The sequence below is a fragment of the Micrasema longulum genome, unplaced genomic scaffold (assembly GCF_059751315.1).
Source record: "Micrasema longulum isolate JH-2025_06_02 unplaced genomic scaffold, ASM5975131v1 h1tg000614l, whole genome shotgun sequence".
NCBI lineage: Eukaryota > Metazoa > Arthropoda > Insecta > Trichoptera > Brachycentridae > Micrasema > Micrasema longulum.
Window position 1 is genome coordinate 30,002 of NW_028277810.1, and position 20,653 is coordinate 50,654.

General features: G+C 31.3%; 1 protein-coding gene across 2 annotated transcripts in view; it reads right to left on the minus strand.

Annotated features, from left to right (window-relative positions):
- Positions 1-572: 572 nt before the first annotated feature.
- Positions 573-20,653, minus strand: part of sano (CABIT domain-containing protein serrano) — a 209,459-nt gene continuing 189,378 nt past the window's right edge. For both annotated transcript variants that reach the window (XM_088228884.1, XM_088228882.1), the window contains exon 6: positions 573-1,222. The gene's annotated coding sequence lies outside the window, so the exon portion shown is untranslated. The remainder of the gene's footprint in view (positions 1,223-20,653) is intronic.

Here is a 20,653-nt window from a genome sequence, read left to right on the forward strand (position 1 = left end):
TTTTTAGCACGCAAATACACTTTGCTTCGTATACGAATTTATGGCCAAATTGATTACTTATAGTAAAATGATGTATAAAATTGTTAAAAAAACTATCAATTCAACCTAATTAAGTGTCAACATTATTTTTGGTACGTGTACTTGTACACACACAAATCTGGATTTTCTCCCAAGGGGGAGTAGGTATATATTTTTATTTATATCCCTACAGAGATGAGGTAGAATTTTTTGTTTTTTTTTCCAAATTCAGGATTATGGATATTCGAGCGTTTACAGGGCTTATGACCTGTAATTAAAATACTTAACTTCAATATCAATACATAGATGGCGCTCCAACTCGCTTGTGGATGGTTTCTCGATTCGTAACATATCATAAAAATCAAAAATGTTACCTGTGTGGATATTCGCTAATAAGCGGAATGGGGAATGTTGTAGTACCTACTTAAAGTGGCCACTTAACCCAGCTAATGACAGGTCATAAGCCCTGTAAACGCTCGAATATCCATAATCCTGAATTTGGAAAAAAAAATTCTACCTCATCTCTGTAGTGATATAAATAAAAAAAAAAAAACTAATTAAGTGTTTTGGGTAATGTTTCACGTGGCAATAACATTATAAATGAACAAGTTCATACTTATTTATTTGACGTTTGATCATCAGTGCGGCCATATATGAAGTGTAAACGCATGCAAAAAAATGAAATCCCCAAATTAATCCCCTTTCTGCAAAGAAAATTACGACCTCAGATAAATAAAAATGTTTAAAAATGTATACTTTTCAAACTTTTATTTTAATATTTTTACATTGAGAGTGCTATATGATATTCAACTAGTTTTATAGAGCTTAGTGAATTAGTAGACTATTATGATCGTATAAAATTAAATGTAAGTATGCATTATATATATATTTTATAATTAATATACATCCCAATAAAACAAAAATAGAAACTAATTGTAAAACTATCAGTCAGATATTTAAAATAAGAAATTAGGGAACAAAATCTATGTTTTGTATTTTCCACTGATAGATCGTTTATGCTCTAAACTTTTATAACAAAAAAGTTTTGCATAGATAAGTTTATATAATATTAACTACAGAAGTATTAATTGGAGAATGTTTTTTAATTACATAATAATAGAATAAACTATGATATTGTGACTTTTATTAGCTTTTTTCTGCGATATCTTGATTCCATTTTCTCAGCACATCGTGTCCTCAAGATCTGAAAAGAAAAAAATATATATTAGCATATATTATTTATTTGAATAATTAACACGTTTTGATGCAAATGTGATTATTTATTTCCGTCAGTTATAAAGGGCAAATCACATTTTTTTTAACAGTTCAAAATGTAACATAATTGTGATAATTTCCCGATTTGTACCCAGTGGTGTATGGGGCACTGCATTGGTACTACAATTGCAGCAGATCTTGATCATTTTTGAAACATTTTTTTATGTTTTAAATATTTATTTAATACGAAGCCAACACAGTTACATATATAAAAAAACGATACACACAGAATAACAAGACCACTTATTTCACAAAGGAACAAAATTTAAAAAAAAAACAAAACGTACAGTTCGCTAGGAGTGAAAGAAAGTGGGATGGGAAAACAGAGAAGGAAGAGAAAAAGAAAGAAGAATGAGTAAGTAAATATGGAACAATACAAAAATAAATATAAATGTATATAACATACAACTTACATTCATAAACACACACATTCATACATACATACATTCATAAGTATACACATAAACATATCATCATCATTCCCTTTCCGCACCTAATGGTGCATAGGGCACTGCATTGGTACACCAATCACAGCGTATCTTGATCATCTTTGTTACATGAAGGTAAGATGATCAGTCTTATGCTTCAGGTACCAGTCCAGGGTCTATGAAATATTCTAGTGTCAAAACACCTATTTTAATAAATATTTCGAATCAACCATGTCGGGAATCGAACCCGAGACCTATTTCATGGCTAGCCAACGCGCTGATCATTACACCACGAGGCCGACAAATTGATTAATTAGCTATAAATAATGAAATTAATTGTTTACGAATATTCAGATTTAAAATCTCTCATTTTTTGCATGTGTAATGACTACACAGCACCGTCACGCGCGAATGTTTTTGGGACATTAAGGGAAAGGTTCAAAAAAATATTTTTACGTATTTTTTCATTGATTTATTTTGCCTAACAACTCTTGTATTCTTTTTTAAACATTATCTTTCGAGTACTGTTATCTTAAATCACACGGTGCCTAAAATAAAACGGGCATTCTGTAAAATAACCGGTTATATTTAGAATGCAATTAAACTGTTTTTTAAAATACGTGTGAATTCAAAATCCTGCTTGGGTAATTTGCTTGAATTTTTTGTTTTGAATTTTTTTTAATTTCCAATATTTGTATTTCATCTAAACTTTTGCTTATTATTTTTTCTATGTTTGTACATTTTTTTATGTAAATTGAAAGGAAGATGAGTGTCGGGAACAGAGTGAACGGTGCACTTAAATCAACCATAGTAAATAAATGTTTGTCGCAAGAGACAAAATTAGTAGTTCACAATGAAGTCCTGGTGCCGATGCTGATGTATGGGCCCGATGTTGATGGCCTAGTAGTACCAAAATTTAAAAATAAATATGGACAACGTACGTTGGATTATATTGTTCCAAAAGTATTTAATTTGTTGCCACTTGACATGAAAACATGTCATAGTAAAAATAAAATTAAGTTTCTATTACGTAAGTGGTTAGTAGATAAAACGTTCCTATATTGATTTATTATTTATGTAATATTTATGTAATACATTTTTAAAATTTTTTAATATTTTTTATTTATTATTATTTTTTACATATATATATATATAAATATTAAAAAAAAAAAAAAAATTTATCCCTTATTGAATACATTTTTGTTATTTTCTTGGGTTAACCTATTCTTTTCTTTTATTACTTTCTTACTTTAATATTTCATTTACATTTTTTAGATCTTAATTTTAATATGTACTTTTAATTTTCTTACTATTTTTTTTTCTGTAGATATGAATTGAAATTCTCAATTTACTTTACTTTGTTTAATTTATTTTTTTATCTTGTTTTGATTACATTTATGAGCACACACTATTTATATATATGTGTCTATTTTTTTTTTCTTATATTTAAAATATATTTAAGTAAATTACTATTCTTTAATTTTAATTGTATTATTTTACTCTATTTTCTTACTTAAAAAAAAAAAAAAAATAATCTATTTTTATGTTTATTATTTTATACGTATATAGTATCATGTCTGTACTCTTCTTATTTGATTATTAATCAAAACTAATGTCTGAGCACCCGATGACAAACTATTATTGAATAGTTTATCGGGACAAAATATATCTTAATACTTTGTTTTCTTTATAATGTATTAATATTGTAATAATTTGTATATTTTATTGAATAAAGACTCTATAAAAAAAAAAAGCTAGTTTAACGAACGTCTTGCAGCTGCACAGCGCATTGACGAATGACATTCTAGAAACCTAATAATGATAGAAATAAATATAATATATAATGACTAAAATAGTAAATTGGTCAAGTGTTCACTATAAAAGGGAAACGATAAAAAACTAAATGAATTTAATAAAGCACTGTTTTCACATGAATATCTGAAATGGGCTTAAGTGGTCTAAAATCAAACTGTCAATTGTATATTTAATCATGTTTTTCCACAAAGTTATTGCCGATTCAATGAATAATATAACACGAGTATGTGAACTTATCTATTATTTGTGATTCTTCGTTTTTGTTTTATTAATTTAGATTATTAATAAAAAAAAACTTTCAGTGCAGAAGTTTTGTGGTACCGTGCATAATGTGGGCTATAATAAAACGTATTGTTGGTGATACGTGGTGTGTGAAGGAAGATAATACAGGCAAGGTCAAAGCCACCAATCAGAGATGGCTCTGTGTTCTGTACTCTGCCTACCCCTTCCCGGATATGCAAGGTGACGGATGCGGATGTGGGGGCAATAACCGGATTCACTTGTTACGTAATATTTTAATTTTTATTTTTTCTGCCAACAAAATTGGCGGTGATTAAGTGTAGGTATTAGGTCCAGCTGCCCCAAAAAAGATTAAAGTTAACTTAATGTTTAGAACCCAAATTGGAAAAATAAGTTGCATGAAAAGGGTCACATAAAAAAAACTTTTTGTGGTGGTTGCGCCTTACTATTTATTATGGTTGCACCTTTCTTTTTGTGGTGGTTGCATCTAACTTATTATGTTGGTTGCACCAAATTTTTTGTGCTGGTTGCATATAACTTTTTGTGGCGTTGCACGAATTTTTTTTGTGGTGGTAAAGTCAATAAATGGATTGATTTATCAAGGAATATTTTTCTTTTTCATATTTTAGTGCTGACAAAATTGACGTTATTACCTGAGTGTTGGGGCAGGTGCCCAAAAAAAAATACAACAGTTTAAATTATATCCAAAATATCTCGGTGAAAATTTTGAACGCTTCTCAGGTCCACGTTTTGCCTATTTGTTACCCTCAAAGCACCCTATTAATTCTCATCCATAATTCCTCTTTCTTCTCTAAATCATAGTTTCTATCGACCCTTTGTTCTATCAACAACTTGTTGATAAATCCACCTGGTCCATCCAGAAGTACAGAAATTGAAAAAAATAGATTTTCAGGCGTTGCCTAGTATGTTGGTGAAAAAATTCAATTAGATGAATCTCACCCGCATAAATAAAGGTTTCAGCTCTTTAACTTCACAAAAATCAACATATGAAAGAATTAAAGGAATATAGATGATAAAATATGGGCAGAATGGTGAGTGTTACACAGTGTGTAAAGTGGCCACTTAAACCAGCCAATGACAGGTCATAAGCCCTGTAGATGCCTAGACTTCTATATTACCTTCTCGAAAATCTTCTTCATCTCTGTTGTAATATGTTGATCATAGTTTCTAACTTAGTCCATGCGGCTTGACTGTGGAATCATCTCTCAAACACTATCAAATATGTTTCTACAGTATGTAACTCTGTTTAAATCACGTTTCTTTTCATTTTTTTTATTCCCCTTTTCCAATTGAAGACTAGTATCGATATTTATCAATTTAAACACTAAAAGCGCTAATTGGTCAAATAAATAAAAGACTGTCTGGATAAACAGCGAATTGGAATCACATTATTTTTTAAATTTATTTGTTTACATACATATAGTTTATTACACATTATTTGAGACATTTGTCTTGGGAGTTGGCTATGGAGCCTGGAGTCCCATGGGGGACTAAAAGTCCTGTGTTGAGTTGGAACGAGCAATTAGTTGACACAGACACATGAGTATATCACCACAAATATTGGATCAGAAACACATTTTTTTAATCAAAAAAACAAATATATGGCACATCAATATGGTAAACAGTAGACTCAAACATTCGTAAAATCATCAAGGAGTTTCCTACTTAAATCCCTCCCACTAAGGGAAATACAGTCTCCTCCTTCAAAACTCCTTTCTTGAAAATAGTTTTTATCCTTGAGAGCTTAATACGCTCTTCCAAAATATTGAACACTCTCGGTGCGACAAATGAGAGATGTGAGCGAAAGTCGTACATTAAAATTTAAACATGTCCAACAAAGTTAATTGCACAAATAAATAAAAATTAAACGATGACTTGAGTTCGGATAAACGTAGTTCTCCAGTATTTTTTTTCTCGCATACGTTTCAAAGCTAAAATTATACCTTTAATTTTATCGGTTAGTTGGAAGAAATTGCCATTTGATAATAATCTGGCCCATGTACAAATATGAATAAAAAAAAGTTGCATAAAATGAAATATTTTTCTCACCGCGTTTAAATAATTCAATTAAACATTTCCTGTTTTTAACGATTACCACAGCAAATTACTTGCAGTACTTAACTGTTAACAATTTGCATTTAATTAAACGTTCACAGAGTTCGTTACACCAATTTTAAACGAGTTGAAAAACGCACATTTTATATGTGGGAATTGTCAGCATGTGCGGTACGAACAAAATAATATATCATTTTGTATGTATTGCATTGTTCATATTAATTTACAGCCTTGACAATGAATAAAAGGCGTCTATTATAGAAAGCTTTTTAGGTTCACGTCCTCGCTAATTTATTAGTAATACAAAGAACAAACCATAGATGGCAGTATCACAGAGACGTAACAAGCGGAATATTTTGTAAATACAGAACTTAGCGATGACTAAAAAAAATCATAGCGTTGATAATATGATACATGAAAATTGAAAAAAAATTGGCTAACTTTAAAAGTCTATTAACGAATAAAAAAATATTTTTAAAAACCACCGAACTTTCTCATTTAATGTAATTTACTAACAGATATGAGCCAGATTACAGCACGTCTTGTAGCTACAGTGCGCATGGACGATATGAAACTTAGCCAATTTAGAATATTTATTTACATTCAAATCACGTATGAAATGTTATCATCATCATTATCGTTCCCTTTCCGCACCTAATGGTGCATAGGGCACTGCATTGGTTCACCAATCGCAGCGTGTCTTGATCATTTTTGTTACATGAATTAATATGATCAGTCTTACGCTTCAGGTACCAGTCCAGAGACTATAATATATTTTAGTGTAAAAACACACTTTTTAAAAAGAAATATTTTATATCAACCATGTCGGGAATCGAACCCAAGACCTCTTGCATGGCAGGCAAACGCGTTGACCATTACACCATGAGGCCGACATTTGGCTTCTTGATGTCACTTCTTAAATATTTAAGTTTTTCCTCTTTCCTCCCTCTTTCCTTCCCTCTTTACCTCTTCCCCTCTTCATAGTATAGTTTAGATATTTAGTCAATTTTTACCTTTAAAAAAATAAATTATATTTCAATCAATATTTTTACTAAAATGAAATTATTAATAAACCAACAATATCTTAATATACTGTAATGGTCATAATTTGATGGCTGTCTATACAATAATCTTACGACCAATCTTTTGTATGTTTTCTATGCCGAATGCTCATCTAAAATTGCGGCGTTTCTAAGCTTTCTCTTTCGTGTCAAAAAAAGGCAATGGACCTGCTCGTGGAATTTGGGGCTGCTTTTCGCGTAAGTCTTTAAATTACTTTTATTTATGCTGATCCAGGGTTTCTAGAACTCACATTAATCTTGGGTTGAAATTTACAGAGCCCTTTTCTATCTTTTTGGTGTTTCTATAATATATTTAATAAACTATTTACAACACATACCTACTGTAAAGCAATTGTTTCATTTCCAACAGTTTGTCTCATATGTGTTTCTATGTCTTAAGTTAAACTTCGAGCCTATGTATCCTCGTCATGCTCTAACGTTGTGGCCTAGCCGGTGGCGGCTGGTTTTGTGAAGGATGGATCGTATGTTTCTGTAGGCATTTTTTTGGCACACGCTCCAATGTTAAAATTAAGTTTTTGTTTATCGATCCTTCCCAAATTTAGCGTTGCAGTACCACTGATTTTCTCAAATTGGACGGTTTAGGTAGGTAGAAAGAAATTACCTTAAGGAAATATGCCCGCCCCGGAATATGCATATGTATGTAAACTGTATATGTATATAATATGTTTAAATAAATAAAATAATCAAAAAATGTTTTTGGTTTTATTATTAGTTTTCAAAATCGTGTCAGTGCAGAAGTGTGTGAGTCGTCTCACATCCGGTACGTTCATGCATTGGAACAACTGTTTTAACGGGTATGTTAGAGGACGCCGGAATATGATTCTTATTAATAATTTCTATGAAATTATGATAGGATTTCACATGGACGCAGCACAACCCCCCCAGCCAATTATTCCATAGGTAGTATTGGATTGAAACTAGAGCATAGACTATCGGACCATTTTTTCGATATTATAATTTCAATTATTGGAAACCAGGTAAAAAATACATATATACACTAAAAAAACAAAACATACAATAAGTGAACAAACCATAAAACGTTAGGAACTTTTAAAGTAAGTCTGTAAAAATAAAATAAAATATAAATAAAGAAAATATTCAGCGAGTTGTTGGCGAGCATAGCGGACATGGCTTGTAGTAGAACTGTTGAAGCTACTGTCGCTACTGACGTATTGACGATAGTGACGGAGTTTGGTTCAGCATTCCGATTTCTTATTGGTTGGATGAGCGGAAAGGCGTAAAGCGTGGCAAAGAATCACGTTCAAAGTTTGAAGCCAGACAAAAAAAACTAGTCTTAATATCGAAATCCCAGTAATAGAGAAGTCAATTTCGATGTTTTCACTATCGCGTTTTTGGTCCGATATTTCGGTTTTTCGATATTATTTCTATACCGGTATCTATGCTATGATCGAACAGAGAATTCTGAGAATGCCGCTATCAAGAATGTCTCTCTAAGAGAGCAGAATAGATGGCACAGCTTTCTCAACATAGAAATAAATAATAAAATAAAAAAAAATGACCACAAAGCTTTGAACATAAATATTATATAAATAAAACCCTCACCTCACGTCCCTGATACCTACTATTCAAACATATGTAATATAATATTTACATTAGATCATTTATACGCGGGTTCAATAAATTTTTATTATTAAATTCGTTTCACGAAATTATTTTTTGAAAAAATGACCCAAATAAAGGTTAACCGACAGCAAAAAATAATATCCAATATATGAATTCTTATTGTTTTTTTATAAAATATTACGCCAAATTCGTGTATCTTGATTACAAATAATTATTACATACGAAATAATACTGTGAAATTGGTATATAATAATTATTATGTGTTAGCGCCTAGTGTTGATAAAGGTGCTTATTCACGATACGGCGAAAATGCCGACGACTGTCGGCCGACAAAAATGTGTGTCATGCAAAGAAAACGTTGCAAACGTTGCGTTGATAAAAGAGTGGTAAAACACACATATATATATATAGCGATAATGAACAATAATATAGGGCGAGAATGACCTAGAAAGATGTGCTATGATCAGATAAATCAAAATCTTAAGACTGGTAATGTCAAAAGTACACACAACCGAAGGACAAGTACCACACGACGCATGAGTGTGTAGGGTCCATAGTCCATAGCCGATGACACACATGTGTTAAATTAGTTCACCTGAAGTAGACTAATGACCGACGATGCAATGTCATCATTTTCAATCGAATCAAATACAACTTATATTACAACTCTAGCAATATTGCACATAAAGACGGGATCGTCGCCCTGCAGTACATTCACCTCGTTCCTACCATGAAAAAATAAACTACAAAGGAATATGGTCTATAAAGAGACCACAGGACGCAGCCAACATCAGTCAGCTCGTTTAATCAGCCCAACAAGATCAGTGCAGTTCACTCAGGTCCAGCATGTAATGCAAGTGCAGCTTCTTCAACCCATCATCGCCGCTACGTTTGCGCTACACAACCAAGTGCTGTATCTTATTCGCCATGTAATAAATGCGCATTAAACACCAACCTCGTGTCTTCTCTGTCAATCCCTAACTGGGGTAGGAACTCCAACTAATACCCAACTACTTATTCCTAAAGTGTGAGAAAAGCTAGGAATATATGTCAGAATAGACGTGCGCGGCAGTCTATCCTCTCCACCTACCCTTATAGGGAAATGGCTTGATGGTAATAGTAGTAAAAAAAAGTTAAATATATGTTCATAATATCCAATGATGCTTCCACATTTCCTTCTCTTAAAAGTTCTCCATATATGCTGTCATATATATATATATATATATATCTAATAATACGGTAAATTTTTATTTTAAATCTGGAAATAGGGCACACATAAACATATGCTTATGTGTGCTGAAGTAATAATACTGTATATACGTGTATCTCTTTTATAAATAATTTTAAATGTATTATGTCTTAACTTTAAAGTTTGAAAAACTATAAAAATGGATAGAAATGTTTTATATAAGAAAATTATATTTATGACAAAAATAACTCTAAAAAATACATTATTTACTGCCTTAGAACGGGGAAGTAATCCGTAGTTAGGCAGTTTAGATGACCCACCAGCGAAAACAAAAATATGTATGTGTACTTTTACTCATCAGTTAACCTATTGTATAAAGAATTAAATGTAAATTGTCGTAATAAATATGTAACAATAATTAAATAAATAATTAGTTTGTACGATAGTCAGGTGGCGACTTTTTAGTTGCTTAAAAATTCACTTCGGGCAGTGAACGGTACGTATAACAAGGTATTCGCACAGTGTATACGTTCTAGTGATATCACGATTCTATTACAGATTAGGCAATATGTAATTTGCACCTTGCTGGCTCCTGATGTCTTATCTAACATAATATTAGACATGTTATTAGCTAAATATACTAGATTATTATTATATAACAAGCTTTTTGTTTTATCTGTGATTTTGATTTTACTTAAGGGAATTGGATTATTATTTACCTTTCTCATAATGCAAGAGACCATTGCGGGAGACTGCTGCGAGATATTGCATAGATTTATATATTGTGGTTAAGCTAGGGTTTCCTAGGACAGCGGTGCCCATATTTTAACGGCCGTAGTGAACGGTGATGCGGTGGACAGCCGTCGTAGCGGTGACTAGACAGTGGTTTTATTTTTTAACGGTGTTATCAACACCATTTTCCTAGAAAACTACTTTCTATTCACTGCTACGACGGCTATCCACCGCATCACCGTTCACTACGGCCGTTAAGATACGGGCACCGCTGTCCTAGGAAACCCTAGCTTAATCGATCAAATCAAATAACGTAGAATACTTTTATTACCTACGTCAGACCTACATATAGTCTAAATAACTATTTAGTCGAATAGCAATTATCAGTTTTAGAAAAGTGTTCTTTGTGAAAAAATGCTTAGTCTGGATATATCCATTTTTAATGTTAACCGACACATTTTTGCAAATGGTCACTTTTACTTGTATAAAGCTAGGGTTTCCTAGGACAGCGGTGCCCGTATCTTAACGGCCGTAGTGAACGGTGATGCGGTGGACAGCCGTCGTAGCACTGAATAGAAAGTAGTTTTCTAGGAAAATGGTGTTGATAACACCGTTAAAAAATAAAACCACTGTCTAGTCACCGCTACGACGGCTATCCACCGCATCACCGTTCACTACGGCCGTTAAAATACAGGCACCGCTGTCCTAGGAAACCCTAGCTTTAGACTTAGTTTCCGTGTAAAACTTATATATAATTTGGATGTAACTCATTTTGATATATCGGAATGGATTTAACTAGTTTTGATAAAATTAATTCGTGGATTTAACCAGTTTTGATCTAATCTGTCATTGAATGTCTGCGTCAGGGTTGTCACTTTTACGAAGTAAAAAATAAATAAAACTAATCGTTTTGAGTGTTATTGTGTTATTTGAGTGTTATTGAGTTTTATGGAGTGGATGTTGTGGATTTTATTTATTTATTAACATACACGGCACGCAGTGCCTTTTACCTTAAAATAATATAAAAATGATATAAACATTTCAATATAATGTGAAAATCTTAAAAATTTAAAATAAAAGTATTATTTTACATAAATGCTAAATATATTTTGATATAAAATCAAACTTCTGACAACAATTATTATGGTATAATATTGGATTTTCCCATTTTTGAAATAAGTATTTTATGTAAAACTATACTTTTAGTCGTGTTTCCACAAAAAATGTTTTTTTACCAATTTTGGATTTAATGAATTTTTATATCCACCGCCACAAATGACGAAATTGAGATTATTAACTTTTTGACATCAAATTAGCGTAATGCTTGACTGGTAAAAATGCCAAGTCGATCCGACACTCCAAAAAAAATTCATTGGTAAAATATGTGACCATTTGATAGAAGCTCACAGATTTTTGACAAGTAAAACGGACCAACACACATGGCCACTTTTATTAGTAAATTTAAGATCCAAAGAATTGACCAAGTAACAGTTAGTAAATTTGACTTTTCGTCATTTATCTATAGGTTTGTAAACTTCCCTGTCAAAAATGAATTATTATGCTAACTTTATGTGGTAAAATGTGTATTTCCCTCTCTGTTGTATTTCGCCACGTGTTCCTTTCCCACTTTTAAATAATAAAAGCTTAATCCCAATTTCGGTCCAAAAACTACCAAAAATGAACTGTTTAACAAACTAGTTGTATATATTTATGTTTCTGTCCCCGGTTAAAATACTTATTTGATCTTATCTCCAAAATATGTAAAGAAGAGTATAAAAACTGTAAATGTTGTAAACAATTCACCAGTCTTGAACATGCCTACTTAGGCGAAAGCGCTCGTTGGTCGATAAACTACATGTTTGCAAATAAATAAATAATGTGCATGTTCATGTCTGTACGTATGTGTATGTATATATATATATGCATGTTCATGTGTGTATATGTATGTATGTATGTGTATTAGGGTGGGCCTAAATTTTTTTTCCGAATTTTGTAATGAAAGGGGTCTAAAAAGTTGCCTTTTGGATTACTCTGGGTGCAAAAAATATATAAATAAATATTTGATACTACTTTTGGCTCTCAACCAGATCTTGAAGTTTTCGAAAAAGTCAATTTTTTGCCCTAAACCGGCTGTCATTTCGTATTTAAGTAAGAAAATCAGTATAATTAAATTGTATAACTTGCATTAAATCTTATTATATTAGCATCCAAGGGCGTGAGTTGGACTTTGTTTTGTAATAAATGGGTAGAATTGTTTTAATGTGCCATTGTTTTCGTCAATTTTAGTCAGGCGCTCAACGGAATCAGTTCCGCGGAGTGTAAATTTTTTGCATTTCGGTAACAAAAAAATAATTTTATCAATATAGATAATTTAAAAATGTTCATACAGTTATAAACTTCAAACTTCTGTTGAGGGCCAAAAGTAGTATGGAATATTTTTTTAAATAATTTTTGCGTTCATTGCGATCCAAAATACAACTTTTTAGACAATCTTCACAAATATATATATATCATCGGCCCACTCCAATGTGTATGTATGTATGTATATATATATATGGATGTGGGTGTGTATGTATATGTATGTATGTTGTATGTGTACATTACTATTTCTTCTGCTTCTCTTCCTTCCTTATTTTCCCATCCCACTTCCTTTTACCCCTAGCGAACTGTATGTTTTTAAAAATATATTTTTGTTCCTATATGAAACCCCTAATTAGTCTTGTCATTTGTGGTTATTCTTTATGTATTGTTTATAACTATTACTGGATTGGTTTAAAAAAAAAATCTGAGCGTATTTCTTGGTATATTAAAAGCAGCATAGTCGACCTCGTGGTGTCATAGTCGATCAGTGCGCTTGCCTACCATGCAAGAGGTCTCAGGTTCGATTTCCGACGTGGTTGATCTGAAATATTTATTCAAAAAGGTGTTTTGTCACCGGAATATTTCATAGTCTCTGGACGGGTACTTGAAGCGTAAGACTGATCATCTTACCTCCATGTAACGAAAATGATCAAGATACGCAACAACACCATTAGGTGCGTAAAGAGAATGACGATGACGATGAGTAGCAGTCGGTGGAGATATTTTGTTAATTTTTATTGCTTCAACTGCTTTGAATTTATTTAGCGGCTTCTCTCAGGTAAAAAATTTGCAAAAGGAAATCAATTTTGACCCCATGTTGTACTTTTTATTACGTTTGTATATTATTGATAAAAATACATAATAAAAAAAGAATGAAATACTATGTATTATATTATTAATTAATTCACCCTTTGTTGTTTTATCGTGCCGTGTGGATTTTTACCATGGTGTGAAATGTGCCCATAGGTCAAGGAAACTCATATTTTTTTTACTTACATACAATAATTAGACCGATTGTTTACAGTTAGTCGATTGTTCGAATCAGAATATATATGCTTTAATATCGGAAATAATTATGATTATTAGTCGAATTAGTCTACAGGCTGCCCTTGGCGTCGATACGAGTAAAAGACAATATAGTATAATTAGGTTCGATTGTTTGTTAAAATTCGATACATGAGAAGAATACAAATGAAACAATATTTTAAATAGACTATTGCTTTGAAGTGTTTTACTTTATGTACACGCTTGCATGAAGCGTTTTAGAAACAAAAGAATAAATCATTTTAACATACACATTTGAATTCTTGATTATTTTTTTTATCAAATAGTGAAGTACTTAATTAAATGAGCTTATTTTTAATCTTAGAGGCGGAGGTCAGTGCTATGCAAGCTTCTGACGTCACTCCGACCCGTGACGATCTATTGTGACGGGTTCCCGTGAGTAGGTCTCACCCTCCAAGCCTTTAAAGAGCCCGGGTATTGTGTGGAATGCGAGAGTTCTCATTTTGCTAAATCTCCCCCTCCAAGCCCAGATCCGTAAAGTATCGGGCTATTAGATAGGAGGCTATCTCTTAAACATCCCCAGGTTTAACCAGCTGTCCCCTAAGGATGAGGCTTCTTTTATTTTTATTTTATTTATTGGGGATATCAACAGTAATACATGTAACAAAAATACAACAAATAAAATATACAGAGAATAAAACCAATGACAGATATCCACAGAAATAAATTAAATACACGTACAATACATACTAGTGTGTTTGTGTGAGTGTAAGTGAGTGAGAGGGTGGGTGAGTGGGTGTTATATTGGAATAAGGGTGGACATGTGTGTAAATATTGCACAAGTGTCAAGTGTCGAAAATACAAATATATTAAAAATATTAAGAATTAGAGATAAAATATAATAAAATAAAATAAGATAAGATAAAATAAGACTTTATTATTGAAACTAAGTATAAGACAAAAAAGTATGTTTTAAGACGCGCATTTTAAATGTTATTTTTTTACAATCAAATGGATCAATAAGGGGAAAGTTCAAATTATATTCACTAACAAAACGTATAAGTGGAGAGTTCTGGGCATAGTTCGTACGAACTGCTGGCAGATATGATGTAAAGCATCACATTAACATTGTGAATATGTGATTCCTCATTTGCACAGCAGAACAGAATCTAGAAGTTTCGGAAAGGTTTATTCTAGCAAGGCGTTAGTTCAATCTGCAGTGCCCTGGGTGGGCTCTAGTGATAACCCTCATTTGATTTCGGTTGAGCTTTATTAAGTCGAAGGCAAATCTTTGCGAGTACCCTTTTATCAGTTCCTTCACATGGTGCTAACCAGGTACTTTTTGCCGAAGCATTACGCTTTGTTTCCTGGCCCATGACCTAACCTGGTTAGAGTAGCACATTTGGGCAACCCACAGTAAGACTCAGGGACTATTGGGGCTGTCTCAACTCCCAGCCTTGCCAATAAAACAATCTTACATATTGTTATATTATCCGAGCAAACGGGAAATTGGATACGAAAATATTTTCTTACACGCGGAAAAAATAAAGCATTTAATTGTAAAGCGAAGTTTCGGCCAATGTTTGAACTTTCACATCTCAAATGTAATGAATATGAAAATGTTTATATTTTTTTATTTATTTCGATAATAATTATGCAAATAATATGTGTTTCTTCGAAATATTTTGTGAATAAACCTTTGATAAAAAAAACAATTAATAAAAATGTTCGTTCAGATTGTTGAAAACATTAACGGTTTAGAGTTAACTTCTTGAATTATTAAGACGTAAGCAATTTCAGATCTAACGAAAATTAGTTTTAAGTTCCAATATTGCCGAGTATAAGTTATTATTTTCGGACGTAATCTAGTTGAGATCATGTCAGAATCTACCCGTTCGTTTTCCAATGTTCCAAGATTTAACTACATTTATTTATATTCTCAACAATTTATAAGACACTGCAATCTTAAGTATCGTCCAACATCTGCATTGTAGCGATATATTTGTAGAAATAGCCAGAGACGAGCGTAAACATACGGGAAATAGCGTTACAATGTGTATATTTGACATTTGAGTGCCGCTATCGTACCGCCATCTTTTAACTACACTAGCGCAACATTTGCGCCTAGCGGCAGACAACTCAACTACATTGAAGTTACAAGTTAGAGTAAAATATTATTAGAGTTTATCAATTAAAATTGCAAATGTTTCTGCATGTATGGTTAAATAATGAAACAAAGATGTTTAATTTAGTACATACTTTAAACCATCAGGTATCGCATATCGTCGTTGCGCCAGCATTTTCCAAAATTCAATTAAACAATGTGCCATTATTTGATGACGGATTTTTTTCCTATTTAAAATGATAACAAAATGCAAAATTACGCAATTTTATTTAGAAAAAAATATTTAAGTGTACTTTGTTGAAACAAAATAGCGTGCATAATTTTAAAGACGATTTAAAAATACTTTTAACACAGAAAATTCACTTAACAGGTTTGATATTACCGGCGCAATGACCGTATATAAATCAAAAATATAATCAGAAAAAACAAATAACAAACAGTTAACACATTATTCAAAATTATGGTGTCTATTGCTTACATGAATTATATTTAATACAATTTAATTTATTCAATTGCGTCTTCCAATATTTAAATATTTATTTATTAGAAACACTTTGAACACTCATGCAAATGTTTCTACACATTTTTTGTCCTTAATTTTTTGGGTAGCTTACTATCAATTTTTATTTCCATGCATACAGGCCCTCTTTGTATAAATGTTAGTTTCGCCAATTAAATTTTTAATTGACTTTTATTCCTGGTGTAATGAATGTGGCTTTTTTCCAGTGTACTAAACTATTCAGGTTTTGATTTAACAATAAGACAAAGTTCCATTATTTAAATACCCGTCGCTGTTAATAAATTTTATCTGATAAATATTGGCCTACATGTTACCAGGTAATCGGTAAAATAAAAAATCCGGGAGGCAAGTTCAAACACGTCAAATCACTGAAAAGTCGTACGTGCAAATAATGACCAGTGGTCTTCATGGATAGCACGGCTTGCAGAGTACCGGGTCTAAATAGACCCGTGCACTCTCATAATATGGGGAATGACCAGTGGTAAATATGCGTGTCGTTTTTTTTTTTCGTGGTAATTTATTTATTTAAAAAAAAATATATTTTCAGTTCATAAACAGTAAAAGATTTTACAATATATATACAATTTACGAAAAAAATAAAATAATAATAACACTTAACATCTAACATTAATTATATGTGAACACACAATAGTCACAAAAGAAAAATTAAAAATCGTGTATAGACCAAAATTTAGTTTTCATTATATGTAATTAAAAGCAGTTTATTAAAATTTATATAAGATTAGTTTTAATAAAATTTACTTAAAATAGAGGCAATTTATAAAATCGATTTTCACTCTTTCACATAAAGTCTCGTAGTAATCATAAGTTTTTTAAAAATGTACATCAATAATTATATAAATAATAGTCACAATATTTATTTTTTTAAATATACAAGAATATGAATTTAAATAAACGTAATAATATAAAATATTAAAATTTAAATTAAATTATTGTAAAAATTAGTTCGACGATATTAAATGCATCGTATATACACATGTAAATATTAATAATATAAGCATTGAAATAAAATTAACAAATGTAAATATGAATATTTGAGTTATCAGAAAGCCTAATATCCATCTATAGGTCTGTCTTTGCCATCACTCTTCCAAGAGTATTTCTTTGTTGAATTTAATTTATTAGAAATAGCAGCTAGTACTCGCCGTCCCTCTTTACATGTTGACGCACTTGATTCACGATCTCTTCTGTACACCGTGTAGCGGTCGTCAAATAATTCTCCACTAAATATTGTAGAATCAAGCTATGTTTCAGTCAAGCATACTTATTTAAAGTTATTATTTAGAATTTTATTTCGAAAAGCATTTGTTTTAGACCGAAGCCCTCTAACATATTGTAATGCACGCAACAAGCTTCGACTCGAAAAAAATTTCACGCGTGTTAATCACCGTCTACACAAGTATGTAAGAATGTACCTAAAGTGAACATACGTTTTTTCATAAATATATAATAGACAAAATGATAAAAATATCAAATCTCATACAAACGTTCGATAAAAATGCAAAAAATACATTCAGAAATTTTGAGCGGGAATGTTGCGTCTTAAAATGGATACGAAGCCGATGGAACCAAAGGTTTCATCCCTCGGTGCACATGTGCATCGTATCTACCAGAAATTACTTTGAGGATGTAGCTAATGTGTTTTCTGCTACCAGGCAGACCCCTAGGACATCGGTAGTCGCTTCTATCTTGCAAACAATAATATAATATGTGAAAACAGTGCTTTATTTGTTTAGTTCTTTATTGTTTACTTATTTTTATGAACATTTGACTAATTTACTACTCTGCTAATGAATGTTTTTTTTATTTGAATAATTGTCTTAAACTATCAAATTTCAAACTTAAAATTCATAAATAGGGTTTAGGATTCCAACCGTCTATACACTCTGTAGCTGCAGGATATGTAGTAATCCAGCTCATATTTGTGTTTTAAAAAAATAATCAGAAAACCCAAATTTCAATTTTTATATTATGTAAATGTGGGCTAGGTTTCATACCGTCCATGCGCTCTGTAGCTGCAAGACATGATGTAATCTAGCTCCCATTTGTTATTAAATTAAATTATAATTGGAAACGAAGAACTTGAATCTCAACCGTCAATGCGCTATATAGCTGCAAGACGTGTTGGGATATTTATTGTACAGTGCCCTTGAGGTGATTTTCACAAAAATGGCGCTATATAAATTATCCATATTTATAATAATAATAATAATTCAGTTAAATGCAAATTCACATTAACAAAGAAAAGGTCTTTATATAAAATAGGATAAATATTTGCCAATGTCCTAGGGTGGAGACGAACATGAATCTTGCGAATGCAAATATCGGTAACTTGTAAATAGAGGTTTATGTCGAAAGTGACATTTGGCGAACATGGGAAGATCCAAGTAAACCTAACCTAACGTAACCTATTAACATTATGAAGCTATATTAGATATTGCATGCACCTGAGAGTTTAGCTGCCTTTCTTACATAATGGAGATATTAAATTGTAAAATAATCATGATCATTTCCATCACCTCAGAGGAAAAGTGATTCTTCACTTATGACGTACTGGTTGTTAAACTGAAGCTGGCGCGTTCCCAAAACTTACACACACGCATTTAAAACCTACAGGATGTTGATTTAAAAAAAGGTCATATTAAATTTTAACCAAATGTGCCATCTTTATTGTTTATCATTAAGTATGTGTTTTGATATATGTAAATGGACTATGTAACTTGAATGTTGATGGACGCATTGTAACTTTTGCAGATGATACGGTGCTTTTATTCCACGCTAAAAGCTGGAAAAAAGTGTACAGTAAAAGTAAGGAAAGCTTGGAAAAGACGAAAACATGGCTAGATTATAATTTACTTACACTTAACGCGCACAAAACAAAATATCTGACTTTTAGTATAGACAAACGGAATCAGCCAATAGAAAGAACCCTTAAAGTTCACGAATGTACAAATGCAAGAAACAGTAACTGTGACTGCCAAAATATAGAAAAAATCGATCACACATAATATCTAGGTATGCACATTGATAGTTACTTAAGATGAAACATACACGTAGATAAAACAGCAACCAAACTAAGAAAAATGAAATATTTATTTAAAAACATTAGAAACATCCTAAGCAAAACAACTTTAATTAATGTATGCTATGCTCTAGCACAATCAACTATCAGTTACGGAATAATTGGATGGGGAGAAACAAGTAAAACCACATTAGAGCCATTAATGAAGGCACAAAAAGCCTTACTAAGAGTAGCCAACAAAAAGTCTTACCAATACTCTACAGACAGACTTTTTACAGAATTTCCAGTACTAGACATAAGACAAATATACATAAAGATAATTTTAGGACATTTCCATCAAAATCCTGACAGACATAATGACGGACAACAAATTTACGACACTAGGCAAAGACAAAAGACAATACTCCTGCTCCCAAAGAAAAAAACAAATAACGGACAAAGGGCATTATACTTTTCTGGCCCCTAAGCTATACAACTTTTTAAGCAAGGACATATTGGTAATCAAAATGAAAAACAATATTTTCAAAACTAGAGTCCATAAATGGATTGCTAAAAAGACTAGACAGGAAGCTGAGGAATCTGTTTCATATATAAGAACATAATTTTAGTTTCTTGAAAATCTTTTTTCGTTTTATTGATGTAGGTACGTTTTATTTTTTTAATTTTTTTTATTTCTTTTGAATGTTTACACAATTTATGTGAAAGTATGTACAATTATATATAAAATAAATAATACACTGACACTCTGGAACGTGCCTGTGGGCCAGTGGAGTGGCTAAATCCATAAATAAAAATATATATAAATATATTGAATGAACCGTACCTATTGTATAAACATTTTTGCAAACTATGTATTTATATTTTATATTGGATTAAATAAATAAATAAAATAAAATAAATAAATAAATATTTTCTCCAATATAATTTGTACTGTGCATTTTAATTACACTGTAATAATTATTATTATAATGAAACAAAATATTTAATGAAAAACCAGCTCATAATGATATAATAATAAATAAATATGTATTTGACAGATTCTTAAATAATTGTTTTTTTCGCTCTAATCCAAAAGAGATGTTTAAAAACATTTAATATGATATCTATATTTTTAAATCAATATTTTGTGCATTTAAAATGTTTTTATTTAAGTTTTGCGA